Source organism: Anopheles gambiae, chromosome 3 (genome assembly GCF_943734735.2).
Source record: "Anopheles gambiae chromosome 3, idAnoGambNW_F1_1, whole genome shotgun sequence".
NCBI lineage: Eukaryota > Metazoa > Arthropoda > Insecta > Diptera > Culicidae > Anopheles > Anopheles gambiae.
In genome coordinates, this window is record NC_064602.1 from 41,599,033 (window position 1) to 41,607,643 (window position 8,611).

The 8,611-nt window shown below is 47.4% G+C and overlaps 1 long non-coding RNA gene across 1 annotated transcript; it reads left to right on the forward strand.

The window, feature by feature from the left end:
* Window positions 1-5,104: 5,104 nt before the first annotated feature.
* Window positions 5,105-6,357, forward strand: LOC133393405 (uncharacterized). The gene is made up of 3 exons (XR_009766143.1): window positions 5,105-5,337; window positions 5,435-5,598; window positions 5,777-6,357. It is a non-coding gene; the product is annotated as an uncharacterized LOC133393405 (long non-coding RNA).
* The last annotated feature ends 2,254 nt before the right edge of the window (window positions 6,358-8,611 follow it).

Genomic DNA, 8,611 nt, shown 5'->3' on the forward strand with positions numbered 1-8,611 from the left:
CTTTTTTTACCCTCTTAAAGTCATAAGATGCTACAGTAGCTCCCGGAGGTCGCCTTCTGTCCGCACTTCGACACACCGACAGGCAAGGTGGTGGTGGCGGCAATGGTGGCGGTGGAATCATAAAAGTTATTAAATCAAGTGATGGTAATGAAATTAAAAAGTGTCCCGCTGTGGTCACCGTGGCGTACTCGGCCAAGATCGACGACCCACCGCAAAGCGTCGCCTGCAAAACCTCGAAGCCCGATACGAAGCGCATTGCGCGGGGCACTCTCGGCACAAACCGCAACATGAATGGGTCGATGACAAACGCGAACAGGGCGCGCGGTGGGCGGAAGCGGAAAACAGCGGCTGTGAATAATATGCGCATGATCTTGTCCGACTGCCTGGTACGATCCGGTCCGTGTCGCCAGTGGCGCGCCGGTGGCTCTAAATAGTACCGATGGCCCCCCTGTTCCAGGCAGACACCGGCAGACCGGCGGGTTCCCGAATGGCACCTTACATGGAACCATACTGTCCTCGGTGCACGCTTCACCTCATCATCATCATCATCATCGGTAGCAGCAGCAGCAGCTACACCGTCGGGAGAAACATCATAATTTTGAATTCGTTTTTGGTGAGGTTCCAGATCATGTTGCCGTGTTCCTCTGACGCCCTTTTATGTTCGTTTGTCATCGTTCACGTTCCTTGGCTGTAGGTGAGTGTAAATTAGGAATGCTGCATTATGCTGCAGTTTGCTGTGCCCTCATGCGTCCGTCCGTGCCCAGTGCGATCGATTGAGACGGAAAAAAGGGAAGCAACAAGTCACCCTCGCGACATTCGTGTCGAGATGGTACGTAAAATATTAATGATTGATATTGAACACTGCAAACAAACGTTTATTTGGCATTGATTAATTGGGTTTTGATGCTAATGGCAAGGGCCACAGCACAGGGCCTGCCCTGCCCTTGCCACACATACCATTCAGGTATTTTAATTAATAATCAACAATCGTCGTGTGCTGCGTCCTTCGAATCTGCAAGTGGAGACGCGCGCTTCCCGCCACTTCCATTCGATTCGTCTCCATTCCGCGCACATTTCGAACCGAAGTGGAGCGATCGTGTACTACTACTCCCGCTGAAAGCTTTTAACGGTGGCATAAAATATCGTTTCCAGATAACAGCTGCGGGAAGCGGGATGTGGCAGGCAAAAGTAAAAATCAAAACAAACCACCTTCCATCGCTTCCCTCGCCGGTTTCACGCGCTGGTCCACGGGGCCGATGGTGCGTGCACTGCAACTGCAACGGCTTTAACCTTCGGGAAAGCCTCCGGAACGCATCCCAACCAAACGAGTCAAACGGGTTTCGGGCGAGGGAGGATCGACAACGGAGCGGGGCGTTCGTTTTGGGTGGAATCAAAATCAATTCCTGCGAACAAAATATTATGACCATAAATTCTGGGGTTCCCAAATAATAATAAAAACTACCGCACCGCTGGTCCATCGCCACCGCGGGAGAAAACGCACGGAACACACGGAACGACCACCAGGGAGCAGCCGACCGTGGTACAGACCGCGTCGCAGGATCGCAGGATCTGGGCCCCTGGTACTGGCGGGGCAGGGCGGACTGCGCGATAAAGCCACCGTGCGCGTCCCAAAAAGCGAAACGTTTACAACTAAATTATACTACGCGTGGAATGAAGGTGCTCGGTTGCATGCGATGGGAAGCTTTCGCAGGATGGTTGTAAACAGAAAACAAGGCAGGAGAAGGGTAATATCCTATTTTATAGCCGAATTGGACGTGTGCAGTGGGAACCGTGGGCAGTTTTGGAGATGGTGTTACGTGTGATCGCTTTGTTCGGTATGTTTTATGGCATAATATTCCCGTGTGTAAATGAATGCGCAAACAACATTTGTGCCTTTTAATTGTAGGCTCTCTGCTGGTGGTTGGCTTGGGTAAAATAAAATACATTAAATTGTAGTAGCTTTATGTCAATACTTTATGTCAATACTTTAAATAAATCCTTTCATTCAACGATACATTTGTCCTCCAGTATGGATTTTTCTGTTAGGCGAATGGTAAAAGATGTTTAAATAATGTTAATATCTAAAGCACAAACAAGCAAGCAAAATCAAGTTAAGCTCGAAAGCAACATATTATGGCCCGGTTTAATACGTCAAAACAAGAAAAAGAAAAGAAAACGCACTCATTCGATCATTAAACAAACATTGATAAAGGTTACGATCACTCCAGTCACGAATGAGTTGGTGTGCGGCTAGTGCTTGCCCACAGAACATTAAAGTAATTCGTGTCTGTACCTTGAAATTTTCTTATCTTCAAAATCACCCATAAAGCTTCAATTGACTTTAACTATAAATTCTCATTATTTTAAGAAGCTTTATCGATTATCGAGCCTGCGATCATGGCCAATTGCACGAGCATAAATTTAGCCTTTATTCAGCTCTATGCATACGATAATGCAACCAATTAACAAATATTGCCGTTGCTGCCGGACTGCTGCCGGTAAATTTGGCTTGCAATCGTAATTTGGCGATGCAAATCGTGCCTCTCTCTCGCTCTCTCTCTCTGTCCGCTGACATACACGCGGAAGATGCACCGTTTCAAAGAGGGGTCAGAATTGCAGTTAATTAGTTGACTCCACTTACAGACCACCTCGTATGATTGTGTGCCCATCGAACTCCGAAAAGACTTACCCTCTGGCGTCCGTGCGTCCCTTGGCTCACTCCCTATCGCTCTGCCACGGGCCTTCCGTTTTTGCCATTCTCGCTCTGTACCCGATTGCTTTCAATTTAATGCTAATAGTCACATATTTCAGCCACCGAAAGAACGAAAGCAATGAAACGGTTTGACCCCATAGCATCGCCAGCCAGTGTGGCTGAAACTTGCGAAAATGAGTGTACAGGGCCACGTCACAGGAGGCCCTAAGTAGAAAACTAAAGGGAGAAAAAAAAGAACAATACATATAAATCGACCTTTGGTGTGGTGTCCACGTTTTGCTCTCTCTCTCTCTCTCTCTCTCTCTCTCTCGCTCTCTCTTTCTCTCTCTCCTTCGCTCTCTATATATCTCTCTCTCTTTCTCTCTCTCCCTCTCTCTATATATCTCTATCCCTCTATCACTCCTTTTTTCTGCCAACCTTCGCAATCACACAATCATAAATTCATACCACCCCAAAACTCATCGCCTTCGCCGGGAACGGGGCTTTACGGGACAGTCATAGGGAAAGGGACAAGAGGGACAAAGCGAGAGACGCGTGGGACGGTGGGCGGTGGGACGCGCACGTAGTACAACACCAGGGCCGCACGAATCGGGCGACGGGCGATGCAAGGAAAAACGCGTCCATTTCTCCGGGCATCATTTTTGTAATTATCGACGTTGGTGTTCCTCACGCCTCAAAATTATTGACTGAACCGAAACCGAACCCCCCTTTCCCATTGCGAGCACCTTTCCGATCATCTCCGAGTGCTGGTGCGGGAATGAAAAGAAGACATCGACAGCACGGGACAAAACCCGTGGCAGCTCGGTTTGACTTTGACCGCACAGTGTACACACACACTAACACTCAAACGAGCGCGCGCGCTCTCGGGGATGAAGTCAATCAAGCGCATATGTGGTTTTGGCCACAGCGCTTTTCACAACGCAACACCTTCCAACACTGGGCGGGTTGGGCGGGAAAGGGGAAGCCGAAGGGCTTGGGGCCGCTGCCTCACGCGGAAGGTAACAAAAAGGGAAGTGTTCTGAAAAATGTGTGTATCGATCATCCACGGTGCCAGGTTTTCGGTCTGGCCCGGGCACGGCACGGCCTGTCGGCCGAGAAAGGGTCCGAAAATTCAATCTTCCGTTCCGTGAACCGCATCCTCCCCGCGTGCCTACCGAAGGGAAGTGGAAGCGACGTGTGAGTGCGCCCGAAAGAACCATTAACCTTCACACAACAAAAACAGAGCTGAAGCAGGAGCAGCAGCAGCAGCCGCCACGGGCTGCCTTGGCACGGCAAAAATGAAATATAGTGGGTAAAATATAAAACAATAATAACATAATACGCCAAAATCGGTGCGAAAGCAAGACTAATAACCCTTATTTAGATACGTTTAATGGTCACGAAACGTCTTTATTTAGAGCCGTGGCGGTAGTTCTACAGGCGGACCTCCGGCACACTCTGTGGCCGGTTCGACGCCGGCGACGACTCCTCTCCTTGTTGCTGCACCGGACCTTCGCGCGGCAACACAACAGGCAACACAGAACGTTTTCGCCCGCGGGCATCCTCTCCTGGACGCTGCGTCATCGTTGTCGGTTTGCCTCTCCGCTTTGTGCCGTTTTGTTCCTGCCTGGGATGAGTTTTGAGCTTCGCTGAGGCGCTGCTTTTGGAACATATTTTGAGTGTATTTTATGTCCTACTTCTTTACTCACCATTAATATTTTGATGTTTTTATTGAAACAATTCACCAAATTGATACACCTGTTATATCATAAGGAATCTCAAATTAAAATTATATAGGAAAATTTTTAAATTTCAAAACATAATTAAATTTGACTTACTCTTACAGTTTTTTTTATTTAACCAAATATGTTCCAACAATTGATGCAACGAAACCGGACACAATTCGGCAGACAGACAATTACCGTCTGCACTACAAGCAAAGCGATTTGCATACCTTCGCACCATGCCAGCTAGTCTTCACACGTTTTCCAAACTCACTGGCCCTACTCCATTAGCCTTCATTATCCCCGAAAACAAAAGAACATCCCGGAGCAAACGTGACCGTAATGTGTGGGGCCAAGCTGTTCAATCTTCCAATAGAGAGAGAAAGAGAGAAGAGAATGGAAATAAATATTAGCAGCCTTACTCAAACACACGCACACAAAGAACCAGTCGAAAAGTCCTTGCTGGGCTGGGGAGAAGAAGTCTAAAGCGCGATGCAATTTCCCTTCGGGGCTGTAATCAACGCCACCGCGGAGGCACGCATGTCCATGTTTTCCCGGTGGGCCACCCGGGACACGAAAGCGAACGAAGCGTTTCAGGAGAATACACGCGTAAGGGGGTCGGGGGGGAGGGGGGAGAGTGGTCGTGCGGGGCTTGCAGAGGTTCAGTCAACATTAATGCCTGCTGACCGCCGCACAAGAGAGTCTGCCGTGTGGTTCGTGAGATAAAGCTTGCTTTTTTTTCGTTCGAGCTCCGTATGATCGGGGTGTGTAAATAAAGTTATTTAGATAATTTTCGGTTTCGAGAATGGTGCAGAATATTTTGGTATGTGGTGCTTTGTGTGTGTTGCGGTTGTGTGTATTGGTGCACTTTCGTCCATTACTATCTTCGCCGGTGGGAAATCGGTTCCTGCAGCGTCGAATGTAAATTAATTCGTTCCGTTCCGGTGGTACTTCGTGGAAGCGCATCGCACTAACCCGAGTTATCTTTTCTTTCCCATTTTTTTGTGCGACCGCCCAGAGAACCCTGAGAAGGAAAAGCGGTCACATACCGCATTCGTCGCCTCTCGCAAAAAGCGAAGGCGGACAGGGGAAGAACCGGAAGGCTGCACCACCGAAGCCAATCAAAGTGCGGCACCGTTGTACGGGGCCGCTGCAAGCTCGATATGATATATGGATTAAGTTGTAAGTATCATGTTCAATAAATAATAATATTTTCATTTGCATTCCCCTTTGCCTTAACACCGTCCCCGCTTGGCTGCGCCGAACGCGCGTGATCGTGTACGCGTGTACGAAAAACTTACGACCGTGTAGTTTCAGCCTTTACTTACCCCGCTTTCTCATCCGCATCCTTTCCCGGCAGCTCAATTAAAGCGCACTTCCCCGACCCAACCAAACGAAAGGAACGGTCAGATCGATCGGCCCAATAAAGCAATGGCGCACATAAACTGCTTCCCAGCAGCAACAACAAACCTCCCTAACGTTCTCTGCCCACTTGTGGGTTGAAGATGGCAGCACACAAACGCACACACACTCATTCGCACGAGGGTGAAAAGAAAGAGACACTACCAGTACTGCAACGAAAGAAAGAAAAAAAACGGACAAACGAATCGAGCTCATCGTGGCAAGATTCTCAGCTAATACAAACAACCCTAACCCTTACCCCTCACTTACCGTCGTCTCACGATGCGGGCCAATTTTAGGCGGGGGTGGTGTTCGGTTGATCGGGTTCGAGGCCAAAACGCGTCGTGATTCGTTCGTTTTACGCTGGTTGGGGTCTTTTTTTTTTTGTTCGATGTTGCTAGAAAGGGAAGAGCAAAGAAGGAGTTGGTAAAATAATAACATAAGTCTGTACCACGCCATCGCACAAGGGGCTCCACCGGGCATGGGGGCCTTCCAGTAATATTCCACACACTCAAGCTCGCCCAAACGTAATCCCCCACCCATGGGCTCTGGAAGGAAGCTAAAAATATAAACCAACAACAACAACAGCAAAAAAACACCACCCCTGGGATGGCAAAAAGCACGGAGCACGGTGGAGGATTAAGGAGGAGAGATTTCAATACCCTCCCTCCCATTTGTGAATCCGTACGATGGTGCAATATCACTTTGTAGATTGAAAACTGTTTGCATGTTGGCCACGATCGCTCACGAGGGTCCGCGGAAGGGTCTGGGCCGGTTGGTGCGGTCATCTTCGCGTGTGTCTTTTTTGTTCCCGGGGGTCGTGCAGTTCCCTTTTGGGATGCGCGTTCGTGTTAAAACTACGCCCAGTATTGGCCCCACGGAACGGAACGGGGCTCTTCTGTCCACCGATCGAGGAACGGATGAATCGTCATTTGAAACGGTTCTGGTGCGCGATTACATTTTATGCCGTTCGGTACCACCGAGGAAGCAAGCGCAATATGTGCAGGCGATAAGCGCCTGCACGGTCAGCGGAAAGTGTGCATTTGTAGGTTTTTGTATGGCCAAACTGTTTTTGAGCTTAATTACTGTTACATTTAATGAAGCACACAGAGAGTTCAAGCATAGTAAAATCAAATAAAATTTTTACAATTTTTTCTTTAAGCATCTTTATAAAAAAAATTCAAATAATGTTCAATGTATGTCCTTAAGCTCCATTAGGCTCCTTGATTTTATTTCAAAGTTATTTGTCAATAGCGGGTTTTTTTTACAATGAATCCATGTTGAATATGAAAACAAAAAAATTGTCTTGTATGAAAGCGGAATACAAAATTTATAAAACTACTTAAAATCAATGATTAATAAATGATCATTAAAAGATGTCTTTTAATTGTCCTGTCATACAATTAAAAAATCAATAAAATCTGCAGTTAAACCTACGAAACTCGAATTTCATTTTTTAATGTGAGAATATAATATATTCTCATTTTGAAATGCTTTTAAATGAAGCAAAAAATAAATCTTGAAACCGTAATTATGTCCCACGCTTTCGCTACAGTGCGGCGTGCGCCGGTTCTCGATTTGCTCCATAATTTCTTCGATATCTTCCCAACCTTCCGCATGCACACAGCGCGCTGCATCCGTAAATAATAAAATATTGTGTATTTTAATATTCACGAACAACAATTTATGTCTTAATAAATATTATTGATAAGTTAATATGTTTTCGATATAGTATTTCTTAACCAGCACCCTGGACTCACCCTAGTGGCCCAAGCGCCCGTGGCGTCTGGGAGATGCTGTGTGTTTGTTTTAGCGATCCACAACTGCCAGCTGGCAGTGAAGGAGACCCACCCGTTCAACAGCAAGCAGTTTCCGCGGCATAAGCTTGGACCGCTTCAACCCTCCTCGCAGTGGAGGATGCCAAACCCGCCGTTGGTGCATCATCATCGAACACGGAACACGAACTATCGGGACCAAAACGTTGTATATTCCCGCGGACCCAGCCCGGCGGTATGATTCATGAGGTTAATCGAAGCGATTGTAACAGCCAATGGAGCTAACTTTGCAGCAAGGTAACATAAATTATGCACCTTTGGCCCCGTGCAGACACTGGGGACGGGCGAAAAGGACGATGACACCTGTGCAAACGAAGATTCCAATCAAATGCTTCCCCTGCTTCCCCGAGCTAGCTGTTTTGTGGTGGGCCATTTTGCCCCTTTTCAACCGTTCCCCTCGCCCCTTAACCGGCAACATCGCGTACAGGCACTGTATCTTGCGTTCTTTATGTGGAACATTTCAATTAATATGCTATCGAGCGCGGATATATATCGGTGTAGTATGGTTGATCATTTCTTTTCAGCACGGCGCTTCGTGGTCGTGTTTCCTTTTCGGTAGAAATTCATACACACAGTGTTTGCTCCTTTTTTGTTATTATTATCTGTTGCTTTGCTTGCTCTCCTGCAGCATTTCCTGCGGGTGGCAGGAATCAATTTACCGAATCTCAATTTGTCACTCTGATTAGTGAGCGTCTCCATTAAAGTCTCAATTTTCAAAATCCCCCATGTCAGTGGTCGCTCTGCAGCCTTCGTGCAGGATGTCTGTGCGGCAAAACCGCAAACCGGTCCATTTTCAACCCCTAGGGAATATTGCGCTGGAAGGAAAAAAGGAACAGTTTGCTTTTAGATTTGATGCCAATGTTTTTTTCTTCTGTTTGTTCGGTAGACAAAAATATGAAACTGTCACCGGGTGCGGGATGCCATCGGCAAATTTTCGGGCCCAGCTCAACGCCACCGTT